The 27,932-nt window shown below is 37.2% G+C and overlaps 1 protein-coding gene and 1 pseudogene across 2 annotated transcripts in view; one reads left to right on the top strand and one right to left on the bottom strand.

Moving 5' to 3' along the window:
- EYS (eyes shut homolog) overlaps window positions 1–27,932 on the bottom strand; it is a gene marked incomplete at its 5' end in the record, with an annotated part of 904,266 nt that overhangs the window by 727,226 nt on the left and 149,108 nt on the right. The gene's annotated exons all lie outside the window — the stretch shown is intronic.
- LOC309588266 (spastin-like) lies at window positions 1,044–2,667 on the top strand (annotated as a pseudogene). The gene has a single exon. The product of its transcript is annotated as a spastin-like (transcript).

The raw sequence follows: 27,932 nt of genomic DNA, 5'->3' as shown, positions 1-27,932 counted from the left end.
CAACTTGCAACAAATACCAAATGCACAAATGCATAAAAAACCATGAAAGGAATAAATTTTCACTACCCAGAGCTATGGTTTTATGCAGTAAATACTGAGAAATATAGTGCAGTGATTCACTCAGTAAATCACTAGAGATATCCTATTCCAAAACTGGCAGCAGTTGTTGTTTCTTTATTCTTTTTGCCTTTGTTTATAGGCTTTACTTCTACATGTGTCACATGTGTCAGAGACACTTTGTACCAGAGGGAAACTACTTCTACTTCATCTGATGTACTGTGCTAGTTTTCTACTACAGAATGTGTTAAATTGCAATCATTCATCTAGTGCTGCATTTTCAGTTTCTGTTACCTACCTATGTCTTAATTACACACAGTGAATGGCCAGCTATAGAGTATGGCTCCTTATCACCAGACACACAGAAGCAGAATATCTTTGTACTTACATTGTTCTCTTCTAATACCCCTCATAGGTCTGATTTGAAATGGTTCTCTACAGGGAGCCTAGAGAGATGCTAATATAATTGTTTGCAATTTGAATGCAAAGAAAATTACTAATAGGTTCATAGAGGCTGCTCACAAAATGACTGTACTTCTTATTACAGGATTCAGCATTTATGAATGCATCCTGACCTAGTTTGCTATATGGAGTTTTCAAAGCAAGGATTGTTACATAACTGTAACTTCATTTAGGACATACTGATCCAGATTCTCAAGAATGTATAAAACAATGTAGAGAACTTACTACTAGGAAAAAAGCTGGCATACTATGGTTAACTTTATGTAGGCTTCAAGAAATCAGCTGGGTATTTTATGACTGAATAAAGTACAGGCTGAAGGGGCTGTGTGATGGCAGAACAACTTGCCCCATTCTGTGCCTGGGATTGAATGCCTTTTGAAGAGTAAACACAGGGGAGGTACATTCTCTAAATATCCACAGTTGTAACCCTAAGAAATAATCTGTAGTTTGGTTTTGGTTGCCACCGCCACCACCATGGCCAGTTGTTGTCAGTCCCTGGCAGCGGGTTATGGCAACAGCGGTGAATGAATTCTCCAGGCAGCAGAGGGAAAAAGAAGGGCTCAGCTGGCTCCAGCTCCATGCCCCCAGCCACCTGGGCCACCCCACCCCGTGCCACCGATGGGGATGGTGTCAGTGGCATCCCCCCACAAGTGAAACCTGTACTACTTCTCGTACCCGCTCTTCACCGCCTTCGCCCTGCTCCACTTTGTCACCTGGCAGCTCGGACTGCTCTTTGCCTGGCTCTGTGAGCGCCTCTCCCGCAGAGCCCTCATAGCTGCCAAGGGCAGCAGGGCCAGGGCCGGTGATGCACCCAAGCCCGGCGGGGCGCCTGAGATGGCGTGGGCCTGTCACAAGTGGGCCTTCGAGTGCATCTCCATGGCCCTGCGCATCGACGAGGACGAGAGAGGACAAAAGGAACAAGCTGTTGAATGGTATAAGAAAGGAATTGAAGAACTGAAAAAAGGAATAGCTGTCTTAGTAATTGGTCAAGGTGATCAGTGTGAACGGGCTCAACGTCTTCAGTCTAAAATGATGACAAATTTGGCAATGGCCAAAGATCACTTGCAGGTTTTAGAAAGTGGAGCTGTTCCAAAAAACAAGGATCCCTTAACACACACAAGTAATTCCCTTCCTCATTCAAAAACCATTGCAAAAATTGGATCCACAGGCCTTTCAGGTCACCATAGAACACGTAGCTACAGTGGGATATCAGCTACTTCTGTGTCTAGACCAGCACCTAATCCTGCAGCTTCAACTCATAAGGCTGCTCCTAAAAACAGCAGAACAAATAAGCCTTCTACTCCTACCACTGCTCCTTGAAAAAAGAAAGACTTGAAGATATTTAGAAATGTGGACAGTAATCTTGCTAATCTTATCCTGAATGAAATTGTTGATAGTGGGCCAGCTGTCAAATCTGATGATATCACAGGGCAGGAACTGGCTAAACAAGCTTTGCAAGAAATTGTTATCCTTCCTTCTCTTAGACCCGAGTTATTTACAGGACTTAGAGCTCCTGCACTTGGTTTACTGCTGTTTGGCCCACCAGGAAATGGGAAGACAATGTTGGCCAAAGCAGTTGCTGCAGAATCAAATGCTACTTTCTTTAATATAAGTGCAGTGAGCTTAACTTCAATATATGTGGGTGAAGGGGAGAAACTGGCATGTGCTCTATTTGCAGTAGCCAGAGAACTTCAGCCTTCTATAATTTTTATTGATGAAGTTGATAGCCTTTTGTGTGAAAGACAAGAAGGTGGACATGATGCTAGTAGGCATCTAAAAACAGAATTTTTAATAGAATTTGGTGGTGTGCAGTCTTCTGGAGAGGACAGGATACTTGTGATGGCAGCAACAAACAGGTCACAGGAGCTTGATGATGCTGTTCTCAGACAATTCACCAAACGGGTATATGTGTCTTTACCAAATGAGAAAACAAGACTGATTTTGCTAAAAAATCTTCTAAGCAAGCAAGGAAGTCCATTGACCCAAAAAGAGTTGGCACAACTAGCTAGAATGACAGACGGATACTCTGGAAGTGATTTAACTGCATTAGCAAAGGTTGCAGTGCTGGGCCCTATTCGAGAATTAAAACCAGAACAGGTGAAGAACATGTCTGCCAGTGAGATGAGAAATATCAAGCTATTCAAATGAAGCATGTGATTGGGAAAAGCCAACACGGCTTCACAAAAGGCAGATCGTGCCTGACAAATCTGGTGGCCTTCTATGATAAAGTGACCTGCTCAGTTGACATGGGAGGAGCGGTCGATGTTGTCTACTTGGACTTCTCCACAGCTTTTGATACGGTTCCCCACAGCCTCCTCCTGGGGAAACTGATGCGTTATGGCCTGGACAAGTGGTCTGTGCAGTAGGTGAGGAATTGCCTGACGGGCCGCACCCAAAGGGTGGTGGTAAATGGCTCTTTTTCAAACTGGCAACCAGTCACAAGTGGGGTCCCCCAGGGATTGATACTGGGCCCAATGCTATTCAATATCTTCATAAGCAATCTGGATAACAGGATCAAGTGTAGCCTGATGAAGCTTGCTGATGACACCAAATTGAGTGGGGAAGTAGACACTCTGCAAGGGAGAGCCACCCTGCAGGAAGATCTGGATAGGCTGGAAGAGTGGGCTAACAAGAACCTTATGAAGTTTAACAAAGACAAGTGTAAGGTCTTGCACTTGGGAAAACATAATCCAGGAGTGCAGCTCAGACTGGGATCCCCCTGGCTAGAGAGCAGCTCTGTGGACAGGGACCTGGGCGTTCTGGTGGACAGGAAGCTCAACATGAGTGAACAGTGGGCTGCTGCGGCCAAGAAGGCCAATAGGATGCTGGGTTGCATCAACAAGGGCATCATCAGCAGAGATAAAGAAGTCGTTATCCCACTCTACTCAGCGCTTGTCAGGCCACACCTGGAATACTGTGTACAGTTCTGGTCCCCGTTACACAAAAAAGATGTGGACAGGCTGGAGGGATCCAGAGAAGGGCTACCAAGATCATCAAGGGTCTGGGAAGCCTGCGGTATGAGGATAGGCTGAGAGAGCTGGGTTTGTTCAGCCTTGAGAAAAGGAAGCTTAGAGGTGATCTCATCACCATGTACCAGTACTTAAAGGGGAGCTACAAAGAAGATGGAGACTCCCTTTTTACAAGGAGTCACATGGAGAGGACAAGGGGTAACGGGTACAAGTTAGTCCCAGGGAGATTTCGATTGGACACGAGAAGTAAATTTTTCACAATGAGAGCAGTCAATCAATGGAATAATCTCCCCAGGGAAGTGGTTGACTCTGCTATGCTGAACACATTTAAGACTCAGCTGGACATGGTGCTGGGCCATCTTGTCTAGATCGTGCTAGAAAGGTTGGACCAGATGATCCTTGAGGTCCCTTCCAACCTGGTATTCTATGATTCTATGATTCTATGATTTCCTGTATGCAGAATAGACACTAGGAGAATGAACATTTCTTAGTCTTACTGCTCTTCTGCTGAATGGTAATTGAAATAAGGACCCTGTAAACTAATTTATACTGGAAGGAATAGTCTATGAGGTAGCATCTGCATATGTCCTCAGCGTAACTTGTTTGTTTACATTTGCATGGATACATAAGTGGATGCATAGGTATGCTGTAGCATAGACAAGCCTCTTTTGCTGAAATCTAAATCCAAACACCAATATCCAGTTCCTGAAAATTTAATGTATGCAGCAAGATTAAAGCATACACAATGTTTTCTTGCTGCAGCACACCCAAATAAAAAGAAATATAAGTAATTCTGAAGAATATAAGTAATTCTGAAGAAAGAATATATGTGCATGTTAAAAAAAATAAATGAAAGGACATATCTCCAACATATCTATAATACATGTTGGAGCATGGTAAAGAAATCCATGAGCGAGGTATGGTCTGAAATGTCAGGATCCAACAAGTCACTGAGACAATGCAATCTCATGTATTTGCACAGGAGTGCTACTGCATTCTATTCTAGCACTCCAGGGGAGCGGGCAGGCTGTGACTGGCCCAACCCAGCCCCCACCCAGCCATATGCGTCAGCTACAGTCATCTCTGATCTGAATCTAGGGAGAGTACCCATGAGATGAATCCAAGTCTACCTGCTCTGGGTGTCTGTGAAATAGTACTATCTTATGGCGCCAAATGAAGCAAAACCAGTAGATCATCACACAGCACTTCTTTCTTTTACCTGATTTCATGCATATCCTTGTCTCACTTTCTATTTCTCTGTTTTGTGATTATTCTTTACAGTAAGCTTTCTGGGTTCAGTCATGCATGGACATAATGAAAATGTATTAAGACCACTGGGGGCTCTATATTGATTGAAACAACAGCTGTGTAGAACTCTGACTGCTAGTAAAAAAAAATGTTGATTTTATTGCCTAATGCCAGCTGAGCAACTCATTATCTTATAATGACAAGTCTGCTCCCTCCCTTCCTTCACCAAACTTCTGGATATGGCACGTCAAAAAACAAGCATAATGACAATGGAAAGGTGCTTCTCCAGTGCTTGCATGTCAATTAAGGAAGAAAAAACTGGGCAACTATCATGACCACTACACTATGAATAAAGATTATAGTGACAATATTAGAACAACTTTAAAGAAAGCAAAACCTATCATTTTATTTTGTGTACAATTCCATGTGATAAGCACCTTGTGAGAATACGTACGAGCCAAAATTCATCTTGAGAAATAGACTTAAGAATGAGAACTCTATGAATTCATACTGGGCTTTGCTCAATGTTTAGCTCATGCTTTCCAGATCCTGACAAGACTGATATACTTGTGAATTTGGTAAGAAACAAGGTTTGGGGAACTTTTAAGTGGGACATTCATTCACTTCAGAACATAAATATTGGAGTTATATGCTTATTTTTACTAAGCCTTCTATCTGTAGGTTTGTTAAAATAACTTTAGTGAAATAAAATAGGTTACTAGCAAACTAATCCATATCAGTATTATAATAGCAGCTGAACATGGATAGGCATTATATACAGATGTACAGCATTTCCTATGAGGAACACTACTACTAAGCCTTGTTCTTATGTACAGATTTGTTTTTCAGACTGCACAGTCCTCTTGCATAATGTTGCTGGACTGTCATTGACTACCTCAGGCCCACAATTTTTGTCTGGCACCACTGTGTGTAGAAGTAAAACCCAACCATGCTGCTGACTTGCAATGTAAGAGGAATACAAGATTTTCCCCTTCCCTTCCCTTCCCTTCCCTTCCCTTCCCTTCCCTTCCCTTCCCTTCCCTTCCCTTCCCTTCCCTTCCCTTCCCTTCCCTTCCCTTCCCTTCCCTTCCCTTCCCTTCCCTTCCCTTCCCTTCCCTCCCCTCCCCTCCCCTCCCCTCCCCTCCCCTCCCCTCCCCTCCTTAAAGGTCTAACGTTAGCTTTACTATATATGGGCATACACACAATGTTGAGAATTAAACAAATAATATTAAAACTCTCAGAATTCTTAATCACACAGAATGGAATACACAGATCTTCTAGTGCATGTATTTGGAACACATTAAAAAGAGGAATTAAAGAGGGATATATTTGTGGTTCCCTCCTGTGTGGATTGTTTTCTCCTATATAGTTATAAACTTATTATGAACGATTGTAATAATTTATTATCACTCTTTAAATTCTATGAATGGAAGAAGCATGTGTTTCCTGGATCTCATTTACCAGTGTCAAGTTGAAAAGGTATGTGAGATTATAATAGATGCATCAGAGACTCCCTATTATGTGAATAAAAACCCAGCAAATTAATATTGGTGAGATGAATTCATGAATATTTACAATCTCCTTGAAACTGATTATGAGAAAAATAGTCATTTGTGTGAAATTTGTCAAAGCAGACAGGTGGAAAAAGATGATAAAATGTATTTTTATGAATATAGGAATATATTTCAATGCAACTTATATTACAAGATACTACTTTCTTATTCTGACTAGAAGGCCAAACTTTCATTTCAGAATATGCTGATAAACCTGGCAACAGTAAATGTCATGCTGAAATGCAAAGTCAATGGAAACTGTAAATGAAATGCTGGAGCACCCAATATGCAGTTATTCTGACATACAGCAAAATAAATATGTTTTGAGTGCTGTGAAGTACAACTCAGTTAGTGTTTATCAGATGCAAAAGAAAACATTTATAAAGTATAAAAGTGGCAGCACTGTATGGAAAAAATAGATGTAAGGTGCATTTAACAAGTTTTTTAAAAGTCTGTTTATCTCAGAAAAGTCTGAAGTTGACTATTTGATGGCAAATAAATAAAACGGAAGTTTCATGAAGTATGATACTTATTTGCTTTCAGGAATTTGGTAAGTTATGGAACTATGCAATGCATAAGCAGGTAATTAACATATTAAACTTAGGCAAAGAATATATAGTTCATGCTTAGACAAAAATTCAGAGGAACTCAAATTCTATTACAGAATGAATAAAAGCTGCCTAGTAAAATCAGGAATGCATTAGTCTGGTATTGATATGTGAAAATGGTCATCTCCTAGAGACCTGACAAGCTCAGGGCTGAGTCTGTACATCAGCAGAACAATTGGATAGGATTTGGTCAGGATGCACAAATATTGCTGTGGTGAGGATAATTGTCTTTTACAAATAATGTTATGTACTGGATTTTTTCTTAGGAGGCCCAAGTCAGGACACATCTTACCCCTTCATCACCTATGAGTTATTGTATCTTCATTCACATCCATTTTACAAAAAATTCTCCTCTTCATATGATTCCTTGTGACCCACACAAATTCTATATATATATATAAGTATATAGACATGTAATTTTTCTGTTGTACTGATATACATAATATTTTCATATATATAAATGAATCTTTTCATATATATGAAAAGATTATGTATATCAGTACAACAGGACAGAAAAAAGGATTAATTTTTTTTTAACAGGGGTTGGAAGGATCTAACTATGCATTTGTAGCACAAAAGAGGCATAAATATGCTTATCTTTTCTCCTTAAAATATATTTCCATGAAAAGAATAATACTGGCAGAGAAATAAACTGGTATAAACAGGTTGTGATTGAATAGAAATAAGGTTGCAAGCCATCAAAGTGATTGAGTTTCCAGAATAATTTTACACAAGTCATGGAAAAAAACTTTACCACTTTTAAATGGAACTTCAGTGGTTTGTGAAAATAACTATAAAATGGACTCATCTGCAATACCAGGAAACCAAGTTCAGACCCAGAAGACACTTTCTGATACTGTATTACTTCATAGGAACTTGTTTTACTTCATAGGAACTTGTTTTTATGGAATGTTTAAGATAGCTGGTTACTGAGTAGCCAGTCAAAATGCACGTGGAATGAGAAGATACCTGCAGATTTTGACAATCAATTATTCTCAAATGCATTTTTGGTAACCCAGAACATCTGTAAATAAGCATACACACTAACTTTTCCTTGCTAGATTTCTAGTAAACACTGTTAAAAAGGATTCCCAACACAGTAGCTTATCATTTAGTGATTCATGCAATGAGCTTTAAAAATATCTTGAGGTCAAATGTACTAATCAGCAACTGAAAGACCACTTAATTCTACAGTCAACTTTTATGTCTAGGTGTGAATGCTGATACTGGATGGAAGAAGAGGGAAGGAGAAGGTACAGTTAATTCTACTGTTAATGGTGATTGTTTTTCTAGTTTAAAAAAATTAAAAAAAAAATAAAATTCCAAACAATTTTATGCATTTTTTTGTATACCTTTTCCCTACATTACTGGTTTCCAAGGGAACATTGGTTAGTGATTAACTCATGAAATGAGAAAATGGAGGCAGTGAAACAAGTTCCCAACTTCATGTTGTGTGTAGGCAAAAATAAAATGGTTTCAAGCAAGGTTGTGAAAAATACATTAATACTGAAAAATATTCCCATATATGCAATGATCAAGCTTGTGGGTAGTCCAGTTTTAGCTTAATCAGTGGCCTGAATTACTCAGCACAATTTTAAGTGAAGCCATAATTGACTTTAGTCTCGGATACTTGCAGAGCTCACAGCTACCTTTCTTTGCATTTTCAGGCCTTGACATTTAATTTTTCTCAGAGTTTTTCTTCTCATTATCTTTTCTGTCTAGGTTGTTTTTTGAACTCCCAGTTATTTCACAGACTGAATTGCCTGACAGGAGAGTCCAACCCATTATTTTTAACTAAGCTTTGTTCAAATTTGACCTTAGCTGAATTAACATCACCAGTTCAGCACATGATCTTTGATGAGCAACATCTTGTCAGGCTGCTACTACTGTCTGACCCTCAACCAATAATGTCAATATATTTAAACTAAGTATATTCAATTTTTTTAACCAAAATTAACATGCATGCATTTGGACAGATAAGGTGTATTTGTAATATGATTTAAAATGTCTGAGTTACAAAGTTCTTGAAAATGAAGGTTAATAATGAAATCATGGAAAGACACTTGAACACAGCAATAGTACATTATGGCTTCTTGATATATAAAAGAAAACTTATATTCTCTTTTAAAGTTCCTAATGATTTTTTTACTCTTTTGCAGTATCCCTGGACTACAGCTTCATACCCTATGAAGTGCAGCCTAATAGAGGCTTCATCCTATCACTATTTGTCATCATTTAGAAGGTGCCTCAGGAAAGGACACATTAAAACAATAACTCTCACTGGTTCAAACCTTCGCAGAAGCTCAATTTTACAGAAATTGTAATTGAAACAATATATATCTGCAGTACTACAGCATGCAAGTACTTTACTTCAGCAGGCAGAAAATCCGAATGACTCATATTTACTTACACAAAGGTTTCACTTCAAAGATAAAATGACAAGGAGTGTTCTTTTATTCTCTTAGCTCCCTTTCAAGCAGCTTAAAAACCTTCCTTTTTTCCCTTTAAAAAAAATAGTATCTTTAAATGTAACAGCAAAAACTACTAACAAAAACATGTTCCCTGAAGATATATCAGTGCAGGTAAATGAATTCTGTATCAGATAGAAAACAACTGTTTATTAATTAACTCTGTCTGGGAAAATGCATGAAACCACTGAGTTTTGCACTAATTGTAAGAAGTAGATCCATTATGGAAATAATGTCAGAAACGTTAATATAATATAATATAATATAATATAATATAATATAATATAATATAATATAATATAATTATTATTACTACTACTACTACTATTACTACTACTATTTTCTCTTCCTCTGCTGTCCTATTAAACTGTTATCTCAACCTGCGGGTTTTACTTTTTTTCCTGATTCTCTCCCCCATCCTACCGGTGTGGGGGCAGGGTGAGCAAGTGGCTGTGTGGTGCTTAGTTGGCAACTGGGGTTAAACCATGACAGCCCCTGTGTGTCTCCTCCCAAGTTAAGTATTCCAGCTCTCTAACTGCCTTAGTGATCCTCTGCTGGATTTGCTTTACTTTATCAACATATTTCTTGTACTGGGGCCCAGAATGAGACACATTACTTAGATGTGGCCTCCCCAGTGCAATAATGGCTTACCCCAGCCAGCTGGCAATGATCTTACTAATATAGCTGTACTGGGTCTGGCTGGGATGGAGTTAATCTTCTTCATAGCATCTGATATGGTGCTGTTTTGAATTTCTGACCAAAACAGTGTTGATAACACACCAGTGTTTTAGCTATTGCTGAGCAGTGCTTTCACTGTGTCAAGACCTTTTCTTTTTCCCACTCTGCCTCCACAGAGAGTGTGCTGGGGGTGCACAAGAAGCTAGGAGGGGACACAGCTGGGACAGCTGACCCAAACTGACCAAAGAGATATTTCATACCATATGACATCGTGCTCAGCAATAAGAACTGAGGAAAAGAAGGGGCGGGGAGAGGGACACATTTGTGGTCATGGTGTTTGTCTTCCCAATTAACCCTTACATGTGCTGAGGCCCTGCTTTCCTGGAAGTGACTAAACATCTGTCTGCCGATGGGATGTAGTGAATGAATTCCTTATTTTCCTTTGCTTGCACACAGCAAGTTTTTCTCACTTTTGCCCTTCTGTTTCTCTTCCCCATCCTCCTGCAGAGGAGTGAGCCAGCAGATGTGTGGGGACTTACCTGCCAGATGGGGTCAAGCCACCACAGCAGCCTTCTCTGTGTTTAGCCTTTATCACCACAAGAGTGCAGTCCTGGCTCGTGTTAATTTGTTCATCAAGACACTCACTCAGGACCTTTGCTGAAGCACTCTTCCCCAGCACATCAGTCCCAGCACTGATGCACGAGGTTGTTTTGTACCAGCAGCTGAACTTCCCATTTGTCTTTGTTGAACTTCATGAAGCTCCATTGGCTTATTTCTCCAGCTTGGTTATCTCACCCTGACTGGCAGCCCTTCCCTCCGGCATATCAGCTGTTTCCCCCAATTTGTTGTTATCTGTGAACTTGCTGAGGGAGTCAGATGCAGTATTGATCCCTGAGTTACTGGAACAGATCACTCAGAGAGGCTTTGGCATCTCTGTCAGTGGAGATTTTCAGGTCTTGACTGGACAAGCCCCTCAGCAACCTGATCTAACTTTCAAGTTAGACATACTTTGAGCAGGAGGCTGGCATAGATGACCTCTTGAGGTCCTTCCAACCTAAATTATTGGCACAAACAGAAAATATAGGAGGAAGCCTATATTTTCTCAATTTATTACGTCATATCAGAGCACTACTTACAGAAAGAATAATTAACTATTTCTAGAAAGAGTAATCATCTCTTCCCATTCTGACAATGTTTTGATTACACCTCAGATTGGTTGTGTTCATATACAAGTGATTTAAAAGAGTTAAGACTTGGCAAATCCCTGTTTTTCAAAAAAAAAAAAAAAAAAAAAAAAAGTGAATGCTTTCTAATAGGAAGATAGAAGCAAGACTCCATAATCATTTGAGAAACACGGATATTTCAAATGCTACTGGAATTCCATTATATGGTAATAATGAACATCACACAGTAAACCAAAGTATGTTATTTACATGTTTCTGTCAGCTGGCTTTCATTCCTGTAATTTCTTCCTAAGTTGATCCAAAAGATTAACACATACTAGATATAACTGCCACTGGTATACCAGAAGTTTTTAAGCCTCTCTGTGTGTTCACATTGTGAAACAAGTTTTTCAATTCAAACTTTCCTTTACAGGATAGTTTAAAATCATACCCAGTCATGTGTATAAAGTCTTATTTCTCTCCTACTACTCAGATATGTTAGAGTTACAGTTTTATTAATGAAGGAAGGGTACTTATAGCTCAAAGTATATCCTTTGAAATGCCATTCTCAGTCTCTGTAACTCTCTGAATTAATTTGTTAAATTGCACAGTCTCTTATCTTTGCAGTGCTCTTCCAGTGCACTGGAAACCCAGAGCAGTCCTTGTTGAAGTATAATTTTATATCTGTGTACACACACACAAAAACACACAAAGCCTTAGGAGAGAGTTCAGATAGATACAGGGAGATAAAATTATTTGCTTGCAGACATCTACATTTTCTGAGAGAAACCTGTTTGGGAAGTTTTTGAATGTGATTGATTTCATCCAAAATAGACATCTAAAAATGACGAAATGAATCATTCACTAAAAGTACCTCTTTTCCCCTGCTTACTATGCAGCTATGTCATTTATCCATGACTATTTCAGAGAAAGATAGTTCAAGCTGAATGAAATGAATACCATCTCTGGCTAAGGACTTCATACCGGGAACTGACAAGATTGCTATTAGGGGCTCTCCATGTGCTTCCAGTTTCTGAAATCTTATCTACAAGGTCTGCTGTTCTTTGGGACATTACTGGGGTGAAAGCTTCAGTGTGGGATTCACCTCTTCTTACTGAAGGTGTCTGCAACATTATCATTACCATGTAATGGAATTCCAGTAGCAGCTAAAACACTTGTTGTTTCTTGAATGAATCTGGAATACAATTTCATTTCCAGTACACTGTGAGGCAAAAAAAGATGCCATGGAGCTTGAAACTCACAGTTCTCACTGTTGCTTAAACACATGCTTCCCCAGAATCTGATTAAAGAAACAAAAACTTTTTAACTCTTAATGTGGAGGAAAAAAAGAATTCCTATTTTATATAATGTGAAAAGACTGAGTGAAAGAGTACACAGTTGATGCATACATTTAATACTTTGAAGTTAACATTGACATAGTCAAGTATTTGATCACCTTCTTTTTCTTCAGTATAGTACTTGAAAGATCTAAGTATCTGCCTCCAATTCAAAACAAAAAATTATTTTACAGTCAAGTTGCCTGAGAATGAAATTTGTAGTAAGCACTTCAAGTATTGTGACTTACCTCTGAATTGCCCTGGCATAATTAATTATCAATAAAATTAAGAGCAAGAGCCCAGACCTTGATAGATTTATGCACATAACTTTTATTTTCCTTGGCAAGATTAAGAAAGCCATATGCACTAATACTACCATAACAGCCTATACATATGTTGGTAATCTACAAGTTTGGATGCATTGGTTTCTATTCTTTATGCTTACGCTCCCAAGACTGAAGCCTATGGAAAGAAAAGTTTAGAAATACAAGATTCAACGCAAAAAAAACCCCAAAAACCAAAACACACACACCCAACCTCAATACATTTGTTGCACATCTATGAATGAGGGGACTGGGTTTGGTTTGTGGTCTTTAGCTGATTTTTTATTTCACTATGAGGGATGAAAAGGCCTTTCTCTGGGTCAGAGGGGGCAAAGGTCAGACCTGAGATGCTGTGATGAGAAAGGCAGTGTAGAGAGAACTGGGAGTGCATACTAGCCTGGCTACACCCGAACGGTTACTTGCACAGAGAATTCCTGGCAAGTGCATGATGGCTTTCTGCTGAGCGACAGCCCTGGGGCAGAGGTTGCAGTATAGTGATAACAGATGTAACCTGTCTGGTAAACTACTATAAAAGCCAATCTTGTACATGTTACAAATACTCACCTTACCTGCTTTTTTTTTTTTTCAGATCAGTTATAGCATTCCCTTCTGTTTTCCTTTGTTTATGATTTGTTTTTAAAAAAAAATCAACTTCAGCATAACTATTGCACCTACTTTGTTTTGCCTTTTCAACTGAGGAGTTATTTCGGGTCCTTCCTTTATTAGCACTTTGGAAAAGGAGGGCTGGGGCACAGGGAAGGGTGAGAAATGTCTCTCTTTCTGGAAGATTAAAAAGGAGGAAACCTTCTGCAACTCAACCATTTCTTTTTGTATGGAATGTAGTTCCCAGCTAATGCAATGGAAAATATTGCTACTCTTTTATCTTATTTATTGGATATATTTCTTCATTCGTACGTGTATGAAATGTGCGTACTCACATACTTGATAAGATGTACAGTCAGATCACCAGATCCTCACTAGGAAATGGCTTAGTGTAGAATGCACCAAGTGATTTATTCACATTGATGATGCTTATCCTTTATTCCTGGTTCTCCTCCTCCATCCTTTATTTGTGGTATTGAATTATTGCATAATGTTTGTACTGTCCTTAACATGCTTACTGTTAAAAAAATCAATGAACTTAAATAAAATTGATTTTCAAATATAGCCTACAGGGTATTTTGTGAGAAATTACACCTTGCCTTTAGATTTTTTTTTCACACTGCTTAGCTAGGCAAAACATTTGGAATTTTGTTTTAAATAAATGAATGTTTTAGTTAATATATTGAATTTCAATAACTGACTTCTAAAAATACCTTTTCTACCTTTTATCTTCTGCAAACAAAGAGAGATTTCTTTCAGAGAATGAAACTGAACAGCTGCGTTGAGAGTTTCATTATCCCTATTATGAGATGAAATCTTATGTTTTCAATTTAGGTTTATTCTGGCAGTCTTTAAATAAAATACAGTGTGATAAAACCATAGAATTATTATTTTTAGGTCATGCATAATGATTGACCAAATTACAAAATTTATAGGTATATGTATACAAGATGATAGTGCTATTAGACTAACCAAATATTGTAATTACTCTCTTCACAAAATATTCAATATCATACTAAAAGGTCAAGACAATGTCTTCCAACTGTCTATATACAAGCATCCCTGCAACAAAAGGACATTTTTACAGTGAGATTGGCTGGAGACCAGAGTAATTGATTCTGTATGGTGAAGTGAGGTAAATTAATAAAATTATTTTATATTTAGACATCGGTGAGATGATGACCCAACCCATGTATTCTAAAATATGTAATAATTATAATTAGATGATCAGAGCAGCATAGAATATATTGCCAATGGATTTGGTATCCAGCTCTATTAAAAATTCACAACAGATCATTTCTTGTATTTCTATATAATATTCTGTAAATCTATAACTTTCTAGAGTGTTTTTGCAATTATTACAGTACACTGGAAAAAATTATTTTTATGTATTGTATAAGTGTGAAGTGTATACATGATTCTGCAAAGTAACTTCATCATTTTAATAATGCCTTGATGAAAATGGAGTCCTAGATATTTATTTACTGAGTGAATAAAAATGTAATTAAGTGCATTATATGAAGTACAATGAAGGATGCCACTGCAGATATTGCAAGACCTATTGACCTGTTGCAAGTAACGTCTCTCTTTCATTATTTTTATACTGTAAATTGTTTTGTATAATGTTTTGAGTAATGAACTCTATCCAGGGATATATTTTAGAACATAACTAGATATAGTGGTATCTGCACATATTTTAGAACATAACTGGATATAATGGTATCTGAACATGTTGATATGCTCAGACAAAACATCTTTTAAGAACTAACACAGGAGAAACTGTGTATAACAGTGTCAGTCCACCTCTATACAAGCTCTGACTTCTCAGAGGATATTCAGAAAGTACTCAGACTGCAGGACTGGTTGTGAATAATGAATGGTACTGCAGCTCCAAGAAACAAAGGGTCATAGTTAAAAGGATAACTGGTATTCAATCCATTCTGAACAACTATATTTGGAAAGAAACAACCTCCAAATGTGTTAGTGAAATATTACCAAACAACGGTCTGCTTTGTGAAACAATAGTCATGAAAATACTGTTTGTAAACACTCCTGTCATTTTGACCAAAGCTAAGCAAGTTGCCAGTTTTGTGCAGTTCCAGCATTTCCTTGTGTCTATTCTGCTTCTATTCTGACATGACAAAAACTTGCTATTAATTTCAGAAACAATAAATTTAGTGATGTCATATCAGACACATCAAGTTAGATTTAAGATACAAAGTAAGTCCATATGACTTAACAAATTTGAAAAGATATGGTGTATCACAGATGTCAGAACTGATGTGCTGTATTACGTTACTTTCACAATATATAACAGTTACCAGAGCTGATGAAGAATGCTATGTCTCCCTTTGAGGATCTCCTCATCCAATTAGTCTTCAAAGTCCTTATTTATGCAGTTATTGATACTGAAATAATCTGATATGTCTACGCTACTTTATAAAATAAAGTTATAGGGAAGTTGGAATTAATGTGTACTCACAGATCAGCCCACTTTTGTGAGGCTTTGATATGCAGAAGTAGCCCACATCCTACTTGTAAGCAACCTACAACCAGCATGTCTATACACAACTAGTGGTATACAGTAATAGAAAAGTCTAGGTCAGAAAAGACCTCTTGAGACCATCTGGTCCAACTTTCTGTTGAAAGCAGGGCCTTAAATTAGGTTATCCAGGGCTCTGACAAGCCAAGTCTTGGATATATCCAGCAAGAGACATTTCATCACTTCTCTGAACAATTTATTTCAATATTGAATTGTTCTCAAGGTAAGACTTCTTTTCTTGAATCCAGACAGAATTTGCCCTGAAGCTACTTATGTTCATTGTCTCTTCTGTCACTGGGCATCCTTGTGAAGAAAGTACCTTGATGTTCTCTGTAACTACCTTTTAGGTACTGGAAAACTGTGAGTAGATCCCCCTTGAGATGTCTCTTCTCTAAGCTCAACGGACCCACTTCCTTCAACCTTTTTCCATATGTCCAGTTCTCCAACCCTCTGATCATTTTGGGTCCCTCTGTGGGACACTTTCCAACTTTCCTGTGTCTCTCTTCAGGTGGGAGGAACATAATTGGACACAGTATTCCAGGTGTTGCCTAAAAAAATGCCAAGTAGAGATGAGTAACCACCTCCCTTGATCTTCTCACTATACGCTAGATGTTGCAGCCCAGGATGTGGTTTGCTTTTCTTGCTGCTGAGGGACATACCACTGGCTCAAGTTCAGCTTGCTATCCACCACGACCCCAGGGCCTTCCTGGCAGAGATATACCCCTACCTGCTTGTAGGGGTAAAGACCCCAGCTTGGGCTGCTCTTTGGGGTTATTGCACTTACGGGATTTACATTTATCCTTGTTGAACTTTGTGTGATTCTTCTTGGCACAGTTTTCTAGCTTGGTGAGGTCTCTCTGTATGGGTGCTCTCCTTTCTGACTTACTTAATTCTCCACTCAGTTTGGTGCCGTCCACAAACTTGGTGATGATATGTTCAGTCACATCATCCATATAATCTAGAAAGATATGGAATAGTATGGAACCCTGAGCAAACCCACTCATGAATGGGTGCCAGTTTGACTTCAAGCCATTATCCACCATCCTTTGATCTCAGTAGTATAGGTTGTTTTCCACCAATTGTGGTCCATCTGCCCAGTCCATTTCTTAACCAGCTTGTCAACAAGGATGTTGTGGGAGACTGTGTCAAATGCTTTATTGAAATCAAGGTAGATAACATCCACAATTCTCCCCTCATCCAGTGAGCAAACTGTTTCATCACTGAAAGCAATCAGGTTGGTTAAACCCAGTTTACCTTTGGTAAACCTGTATTGGCTTTTGTCAATGAATCTGGCTCATAAGAATGCAAAACCATACTGCCCAGAAGTCAGTCTGTCTACAAATAGCAGTGATGCTTCCAGCAAGGTGAAAAGCTGTGGTTCTCAGTCTGTGTGGACAACAAATATATGAAAGTGTTGTAAGCGGCCTCAAGGATTCTTTCAAAACACCATATAACCATACACACAGTATGACTTTTTTTTTAAAAAAAAAAAGCTCTAAATTATGGCTGTCCACTTTCACTGCAGTGGGGAAATAATTTAGCCCTATCCTGTACCTCAATTTCTCTCATACTTCTGAGAATCATACTGGAGCTCTACAGAAGTTTCTTGCCTTGTGATAATAACACTCATTTTTGAGGCAGAAATCAAGGCTTTAACTTTCTTTTCCAAATATGGCTGAACACTATGATCACAATTTGCTCTTAACTGAATGGTAACTGCAGTTAGTATGAACTTAAAAGTTTAAACAAAGAGAGCAAAGAGAGGATTCACTTAGTTATAAAGTGGTTATTAAAGCAACATCATGCCATGTTTTGCATAGTATTTTAGTACATTCCTGTATCATTCCATGTCCAAACCTGCATCTTCCTTGGGAATTCAACTCTTTGTTCTGATGCATATGTCCTTAGATCTTTAATTTCTTTGAAATATAATTCATTGTGTTCAAACAGAGGTATCTTACATAATAATTAAGGGCCAGAGTATTGATCCTACAGTCCGTATCTGTGTGCCAGGCAACCGAATCTTGAGGTTGCTTTCCATATTTTCAAACAGCAGTTGAATTCTGTGAATATTAATATCATTCACGAGTGATGGACTACTAAACAGGCTGGTAATTATACACTGTGATTAAGTAATCATTGAAATTCATCTGAAAGAACCAAATTCAGTAATAGAATAACATACATTTTGATGAATGCCTTTAGAATTAAGAATACATGAAATGTCCTTTCAAAAATGTATGTAGCACCCAACTGTAAGGAAATACGGGAGCACTAGGTTATTTTAGCTTTTTCATCATGGCTAGTTAACAGGTTGATTCATCTGCTAATGTGCAGGACACCATAAAGCAGAATGGAAATACATTTATTTTAAACTCGTCTTAATAAGGATAAGCACCAAAATACAGAACAAAAAACAAATTAGAATTTGGAGGAGTTTCGTGGTTTTCCTCATTGTTTTTCTATTTTCAGGTATTTTATTTTTGCAGAGAGCATGCACCTGTATTACAAATCATAAATATGTTTTTTATGTTTATTAGCTATATTTGTTAAAAGAAAGTATATGGAATTGAGATATATATGAGGAACAATCACGTGAATGACAATAAAGCTTTTATAGTCAGGTCCTCTGTCTGCCATTTAGACAAAAAAAAACCAACCTTCAGTATATTTACCAGTAAAACTGAATGACAAGACATAGCCTTCCGAGAAAATGAGAGAGGGTGTTCTAGGGCAACAAGACTACCGAAATAGCAACAGTTCTGTCTGCAAGCTGCAAACAATGTAGAATTCAACTGATTTTAAATGTTATAAGGCGAGTTGATCTTTCCTGTTAATACATGGAAACTTCTGACCTGCACCTAGTCAGTGTACTCATCCACCGAGCCTATTACATTTCCCTTAATGCAGAGAAACCCTAGTACAGCAACGCTATCTGGCTCATAGTCTTGTATTTCTTTATAAAAATATTTTGCACTCAATTGTTATTATTACTTTGAATTTTTTATAAAAGTAAAACTTTAAAAAATAATATGAAGAAAATAGAGTGGCAAAAACCTGAGTGACATATAGAGTTAGTTACATGACACAACATATTGCATGCATCTAGACATGTCCTAAATAATGAATTTTGGGTGTTCTTAAATGGCAATAATTTCCCAATTTAAAAAAATGAGTTTAAACATTTAAATTAAAGAGAAGATTACTGGCAGAGAGGGGGAAAAAAGACCTCAGTAAAAGGGATCCAATTAAATGTGTTTGATTAAGATAAAAAACCTGACCAAACTGTCATACCCATAGGTGGCTGCTAAGACAATGCATTTGATAGATTGCTATTTTCCTCAGTTTCAGAACTCTGTGCATCTGATTTGTTGCCAGAGGTTGTCAGAATATCATATTTCTTCTCTTATTTGTTACTGAGGAGGAAAGTTCCTGGCTCTAGTACCTTTTCCAGTTGAATGCGTTTCCAGTGTTAGCATGCTTCAGCTACGCCATATCTATCTGCTGATGGCTGCACACTCTCCTATCCATTCTGTGATTCAGGTCTCTGCTGTTATAGAGCTAACTCAACATCACTTCAGTCAGCTCTACACCCCAGGCTTTACAGATAGTATCCATGTCTCTTCACTTTTCCTCTTTTCCCAATTGTTCTGTACTGTTTGTCCAGACAAGTGCTCACCCTTCTATGATACATGGTTCCCATTTACTTCTGTCATTTTGTCAGAGCTAGTATTTGGATTTTAACTTTCAATCATTTTATCAAAACAGCCTAAATTGTTGAGAAAGCTTGACTTTCAGCTTCCAAGATGTAGCTATGAGACTATGATTTATCATGTAAAAACGATCAGAGATTGTAGTTTATGAAATAAAGAAAATGTACCACCATGGCAACACCACTTTTTGTTTGATTTAGTTTTGGCTAAAAGACATTTTTCTTCCAACCCAAATTTTTCTATTAAAATGTTTTTTTCGCCCAGAAAAAGAAATATACAGAAATTGAATGCAGTTTGACAGCCAAGGCAACATCTTAGCATTATGATATTTTCCCAGTGCTTCCAAAGCTAGCAGTTCATACAGTATGCTCTTTTTCAAAGCTATACTCACCTTGGAAAATACATGATTCACTGTAAACAACCAGTGAAGTCCATATCGTTTCAACAGAGTCAAGATTTTACCTTGGCTTTCTGAAGTCTTTCTAATAAGATCCCGCTTCTGTAGCTACACCCGGTTGTTGAACACTATTATTCTGTTTTTTTCCCATGTAAATACATATTGCAATAAAACCAGTTACCCACAATACAAAAAAATCCCAACACTTAGGAGCACTACTGTGTTACTTGGTCTATTGTGGCCAAGCAAACTTCCTCTGATACTACTAGGGCTGGTGGCATTTTTGGGGGCAGGAAGGAGGAGGGAAGCATGTATTGCAGAATAGTGATAATCTTCGTTATTTGCTATGGGCTATTCTTTTGGAGCAATACTTTGAGAAAAGCAGACTTTTAAATAGGTTTCAACTGTCTCAGAGTAAAGAAGTGACAAGCCAGTAAGACCTTTCTCACTTTCATCATATTAATTTGAAAATCAGCTAAACCATATGGCATTTTAGATATAAATAATAAGAAGTCTAAATATCAGTTTCAACATGGCAGCAGGTACTTCCTCAAGAAACCTAATTAACTCACTTATAATATTCCTTCCACTGCTTTTAGGATTGTTCTTCTGGAGGCATCTCACGTGCATTTCACCGAGTAATCAAGTTTGGTTGGTAATGACTGGTCTTTTGATGATTTTAAATACATTAATTCTTCCACAGAAAATGAATAATTAGAAGACATTTTGTATAACTAATAATTTCTGTGGATTGCATTAAGTAGAATAAGTAATTATTTGATTCATCACATGCACAGCTAGCAGCCCCGATTATCTGATCAATACACTTTCATAAAGGACAGCATTATAGACACTGGCACTTTTTGCTGCTATTCCTTCAGATGTCCTGAATACCAGCTGCCTTCATAAAACACAACAAGATAGCTAGTGTATTCAACTTAATACATGTCCTGATAGCCTATCTTTTAAATTAGGTATAAATCTTCCTGAAATGTAAGATTATTCTATTTTTTCTCTAAATTCTAATAAAGCTCTTTATGAAATGTCAAGTCTCATTATTTCTTGAAAGTCTTGGCTGTTAGTTTCTCCTTCGAAACCAAGATAGTACTTTGTATGTTAGAATGTATACAAAAATCTTTTTTTTTTAACTTGTTAAAAAGTTCTATCGTTGTTACAAATTTGTCATAATTAAAATTAGAAAACAGAGACTAAGAAATAGTATCTTAAGCATTTAAATATTTTATTATGTTTATCCAGATCTCTTTATAAAATAAACTTTATGTGATGATGTTCTTTATGAAGTAAACTTTATGTAATGATGTTTTTTGCATGTACGCATGAAAAAAGCCCATTAAACTCACTGACTAATTTCAAATTCCAAAAAGACACAAGTCTAAAAGTGCTGTTTCTATATATCCCATGAAAGTGAAAGTTGAGTTCTGATGCTTCTAATGACTGAGAATCTTTACCATTAGCTCTCCTATTCTAACACAGCAGGGAATTCATGAGGGATTTCGGCCATCATGTGGCTAAAATTAAGCATGTTATCTTAAATGTCAAAAAGTTACAGTCTATGACAAGGAAGTAATAATAACCAAATATGCAAATACTGCTATCAGTCTTTCAGGTCTCAGTGATACAGGATGTTATCTGTCCCATGCTTCTCTATCTTACATATGTTGTTTAATTCCATGCAAAAAGGATGGGAAGAGAAAGCTGTTTCATAAATATACCTTTCCAATGTATGTTCTTAAAAAAAAAAGACAAGTAACTTAGAGATGTGAGAGAGAAGAGCAAAATTTGGATAATTAACAACCAAGAATGGGATTTGTGTTACTAACCATAAATATTTACCGTGCAGACTTACATCATACAGTTGATCTAGTCTTCCTAATAACTTTTACATCAGTGGTGAAAAAACAAAGGCATTTCTGGATTGTGAATCATCACTTGGTAGACATTTAAATCATTATGTGAAATGAGTCCTAGAAGTTTTAATTTCTTTCCATTGGCAAGATAAGATTTTAAGGTGTGTTGTGAATATGTAGATTGGAGTCCTGAATCTTTGTCTATCCCAGCTAAAACAGTCAAACCAGTTGCTGGCACATGTCTTTCTTCTCATGCTTAATATAGAGCTAGAAATTGCAGGACTAGCTCAAAATAGCTGGATGACTAAATTTTTGGTGGAAGTTACAGCATGAAGGATTAAACTTCTGCCTCAGTCCTCATCAAGTCACATCTTTAATCCTTTGACTACAGTAGCTAAGAATATAGATACTATATTGTAAAAGTTTAGACCCAGAGTGGAAAGGAGGGCGAAAAGAATAAGCAAGTCTCTTGTTTGAGATTTATTTTTTGATTGGTCTGTAGATAAGCCAAAGGAAATTTCTTATGAAATCTAAGCATGCCTTTTTCCACAAAGAAGAATTTCTAAAATACAAGAACTGCTTTTGCTAACAGCTGACTAATGCATGTGGCAGACTAAGATAACTGAGTATTCAATGACAAAGGATTAGGACGTTTTTGAAGAAGGAATTGAAAATATCTTGGAATGAAATAAAGTATAATATAAGCATAAGAACAAGAAAAAACTGATGTATTTTGAAGACTTAAGCCTCCACTAATGGGGAAATTCTAAAAGATATAATGTATAACAAGGACAAGCATTAAAGATTTTATGAATAATACCTTCCCCAAATAATGTGCCAGTTACAGCAAGGACAGTTTAGACCTCCATATTTTGCCAAGATAAATAAATTCTAGCACTAACTACGTATGCACTATCTAATTAAAGAGACCAGAACAGAGTTTTACTTTCAGGCAGACACCTTCAGTTCCTGGGTGACTTCAGTAACGTCTGTGTGTAAAGAACTAGGCTCTCAGGATGCAGATTGCACAATCTCACAGATTGTAAATGGCCAATGAAAGGCCCCCCTTCCCCACAAAATCCAAAATCTCCTTTTATTCATGGTAGATAAAGGGTTGTGGATGAATTTAAGCATTTTTTTTTGTACCGTGACTGTAGATCCTAGAAATGAGCTGTTGGTAATGAGCATTAGGAGAAAAAAACAAATCAAATCAAATCAAACCAAAACATTAAAAGAAGCCATGATTATGTTCATGTGTTGCTACAATATTTTTTCATGGCAACTTCATTTGAAGCATTCATGTTGATGCTTTGAACGTTATTGAGGGGATTGCTACTCCTTGAATCAACCTAGCAAGGAAAAGTGGATATTTTTGGCAGTTTTTTGCATTTCTGTCCCTACTGAGCTGTATTCCAGGACTGTATAAAATAACTGGCACTGGTTGAGAAGCTGGCTTTTAGTGTACCTAGAGATGTTAAAAAAAAAAGGAAACAAAAAAAAAAAAAAGAGGACGTAAAGTTAATTTAGTGTTGCACTGGATTTGATTCATTATTAAAACTTGTGAGAAACGATGAGGAAGTGAGAGAGATGCTACGTTTAATCTGATCTAAGTTCAGGAAGATTTAGACAAAAACTTACATAAATTTTTGAGAAGAAAATTCAGGCATATAAAGGCTTGAGATTAAAGAAAAGCTATATATTTTGAAGCTTTCCTTAAGGCACAATTTGCATAAGCGAGGCCATCCTTCAATTTTTTTTTTTAAATTTCAAAGACATAGTAATAAATATAACTCATAAATTATAACTCATTTACTAGGAAAAAAACACAATAGATTTTGAACTGAATACACTGAAAAACAGAGGGAGATTTGCCACTATGCTAAATTTTTTAGAAATTTATTAAATATTGGACATTACAGATCATATTCTTTCAAGTATTGTAACAACAGACACCCCAATTTGGTCTTCCATACGCAGCCATTGAACTAGTACAAGCTCCTCTCTCTCTAGCCCCCAAAAGAAGGGTTGTATTGGATTAATACTGAAAATTAAAAGAGAAAAAAATTGCTTCTGAATATAAAGGCCACAGAACCAATGTAACCCACTTTCATTGTTGTCAGCTGAAATTATATGTGAATGTGTAAGACCCTACATCATTTTGGCGTATTGAACAGGACAACTTGTTAAAATCATGTTTTCGTATATATTGTGTTTCAGCCTGTTTATGTTAGTCACCTAACTGGAACTCTTTTGCTTCAGACCAGCAACTTTATACATACAACAACCACTGAAGTTAATAGGTAGGATTTTTTCTGCCATAGACACTTAAAGAATTTAGGTAAATACAGGGATGTTTGTAGCAGAGGTGTATGCTCAGTCATCCCATGGCAAAGTCTGGTCAATATGAAGCACCTAAACCAAGTCTTTTAAAAGACTTGGCTTAGCCAGAGTGAACACCTAGTAAGGCCACAATTATTATTCATAAATAGCTATTTTTGAATTATTATTCACAAATAATTTGCAAAATCTAAAAATATGAGGAAAAAGTACAAAAGGAAAATACTTCCAAATCTCATTTAGTTAAAACCCTTGTATCGGATTATACAGCTATTGCTTTAAATTCTACATGTCTTGAAGGAAGAAGCTCTTATTCACAGGACTTCAGAGTTGTTTCATAGATTTTAGATTACAGGCAGAAAATTCTTGCAGATTCCAGCACTGCGTTAAAGGAATGCAAATAAATTTAAGATGTTGTGTTCAGTTTTCTCAGTTAAATGAGAATAAGGGGAAAAAAAAGTTTCCAAAAAAGCTAACTGTAGTTAGTGATGCTTATCTCTCAGTGTTCAGTTCATAGTTAATATGATTAGAAAACACTCCAGAGAATTATTCAGAACAACGAAATTTAATTCCTGATCTGAACTGCCCACTGGAATAGCCTCTCACTCTTCCCATCCCTACAAAGGAAGGCAGGAAAGATGTGAATTTGTCTTTGTGAATCCAGATTTAATACATGTTATAGTTCTTATTAGCAAGACTTTGGCAAAATAGGCACAATAAACTTAAGTCATTAGGTCTTTCAGAAACAAAAAAAACCCCAAAACTTTATAGCACTTGATACTAGAAGAAAAATCCATGTTCAGTACGAATCACACTAGCCATGTTTTACTTTGGTTTGCATTTTTTGTAGCTTTGGTTTGAAACAGGATTTTACATTCTAACTGAGATATTCTGTGACAAAATATTGACATAACAATTGTACTTTAAAGTATTATTTGTACCTTATTTTTATCCTAGGCTAACTTTTTTTCTGAAGACAGAGTATAGTTCTGTCATGGGCTTTTTATTCTGGAAAAATGAAACAATTTTAATAACCTTATTTAATTCATTCTTTTCCTTCAGCCTGTCTCAGAAGCTATGGCTATGTACCTTTATCACAGCACTGGATAAAGGTAATCCTCCTTTCACTCTGAAGAGTACTTAGAGTCCTTGTATTACAGCAATGGTCCACAGGAATGAAATGAATATAAAATCTTGCAAACAGGATAAACTTCAAGAGACAGACTCTCTCTCTCACTGGAGCCTGTGGGTGACCATGGGTGACAAATTAGATATGAGTTTGCAGTGTAATATGACAGAAGAAAGGTCAATGCAATTCAGCAAAGGTAACAAGTCATGGAGGATGAAGACAGTTGTCATTCTGTACAAGTCATGTGGTATCACACCCAAACATTTCATGCTATTGCATGTACCTTGGCACTAGAAAAGTTGTTGATATAAAGGCTTGAGAAGATAATTTGTGTTGAAAGACTGAATAATTGAAGTAAAAAAATGTAACTAGAAAGACATAGGTGGGTGAGAGAAAGGATTATCCACTGATAACTTCCTACATATACCTGAAGAACGGAAATGACTGGTGGGATTAACTATTTGTTGTGCTATTGGAGCTAGGCAACAGCTGAGCTAATTTTATATAAAAGCATACAAGAATATGTAACAAATCTGTTTAACTAAAATGTACATTGATCAATGATAATACATTAATGCTTTTAGTATATCATTGCATCTCATTTTAAGGAACGAAAACAGGGAGGAAAAGATATGGTAATGTGGTTAGTGAACCCCAGTGGGCAGCTAAGCCCTACACAGCTGCTTGCTAACTCCCTCACAGTGGCATGAGAGAGAATAGGAAGGGCAAAAGTGAGAAAAACTCATGGGTTGAGATAAAGACAGTTTAATAGGTAAAGCAAAGCTGTGCATGCAAGCGAAGCAAAATAAGGAATTTGTTCACTACTTCCCATCATCAGGCAGCTATTCAGCCATCTCCGGGAAAGCAGTGCTCCATCACATGTAACGGTTACTTGGCAATATAAACACTATAACTCCAACTGTCCCCCTTCCTCCTTCTTCCCCGCAGCTTTTATTGCTGAGCATGTCTTCACATACTATGGGATATCCCTTTAGTCAGTTGAGGTCAGCTGTCCCAGCTGTGTCCCCTCCCAACTTCTTGCACACACCCAGCCTACTCACTGGCAGGGCAGTGTGAGAAGCAAAGGCCTTGACTCTGTGTGAGCACTGCTCAGCAGTAACTAAAACATCTCTGTATTGTCAACACTGTTTTCAGCACAAATCCAAAACACTGTACTATATGAGGTGCTATGAAGAACGTTACCTCCATCCCAGCCAAACCCAATACAGATAAAAAACAATGTAAAGGTTTGTTTTGGGTGACAGGGAAGCTAATTCCATGACAAGGAAGTTAAATGGACTTGCTTGAAAAAAGGAACTTGAATTAGACCAAGAGGAACAGCACTTTTTAACTAAATCCCAGTTATCAAAGCTGAATCATTCTCTTGAGCTTGTATGCAAGCTGTACTGTGCTCTGTTTCTCTGTTGGTTGGTGTACAGCCTCCCCATCCAGCTGTCAGAAGCATGCTTTTTATTATCTGGAAGTCCAGCTGACACAGCTGGCACAGGCTGAGTTACAAGCTTGAGGAAGCAAGCTGCTGAGCCCTCTCGGACTGCTTGTGGATGGGTTGTGCACAGGATTTCTGCCTCCTAAGTAGAAAGAATAACCTGATAGCCAATTTCCTATCTAACCACAGTTTATCCAAAATAGGCTGGAGAGAATAACCATGCCTAGTTATGATGACAGACTAGAAGTCCAAACAGATCTTCTGCACTGCTAACTGCAATGGATCAATTTTTCATTGTGTGGCAGTGTCCATCAATGATAAATTTGCCATTCAAAGTTGGTCTGTGAGGATATGAAGTATCTTTTCCCAGCCCTGTTACCAAATTCAAGTCATAGTTAAGAAGTCAAAAAAATGTGGCAGGGCTGCATTGTGATACAGGAGTATAAGCACTGTAATAAGAGAAGGCATAGAAATGTTGCAGAGTGATGACATATTCCCATGAAGTACAGGACGGTTTATAATCCAGGCTCACGCAAATAAAAGATATTTTTCATTCAATTAAGAAATATTAAGGAAGACAGAAGAAAACTATGGGCAGGGTAAGTAAATGAGTTTATGTAGAATTTAGTGAAAGAAACTTCTCATAAAGTTGCTTCCAATGAGAAAAATTCATCACCTATAGAAAAAAGTCACTGTGCTTTCTTTTTAAATATTTCCCTGAGAAAGTACATACAGACCTTTTTCCTCAACCTCTGTTTTTTTTTTTGTGAAATCAAATAAATTTCCAAAAGCAAGTTTGATTACTTACATTAACAGTGATAAATAGATATTAATAACAGGCAGTTAGAGATATTATATGTATATTTTACAAATGAGTTTGTGTTTATAAAAATATGGTTTTATTATTGTTATGTAACTTGAATTTCTAGGGATCACAAGAAATCCGCAACCCCGAAACTGAAACTTTACATGTGACCAAGAATGTTTTAAGGCTGTATTGAACCTTATTTAGGAAAAACATCAGTAAGAT

The sequence above is a fragment of the Platalea leucorodia genome (genome assembly GCF_965183815.1).
Source record: "Platalea leucorodia genome assembly, chromosome: 3".
Classification (NCBI taxonomy): Eukaryota; Metazoa; Chordata; class Aves; order Pelecaniformes; family Threskiornithidae; genus Platalea; species Platalea leucorodia.
The sequence above is the reverse complement of the archived record's forward strand: the minus strand, read 5'-3'. Positions and strand labels throughout refer to the sequence as shown.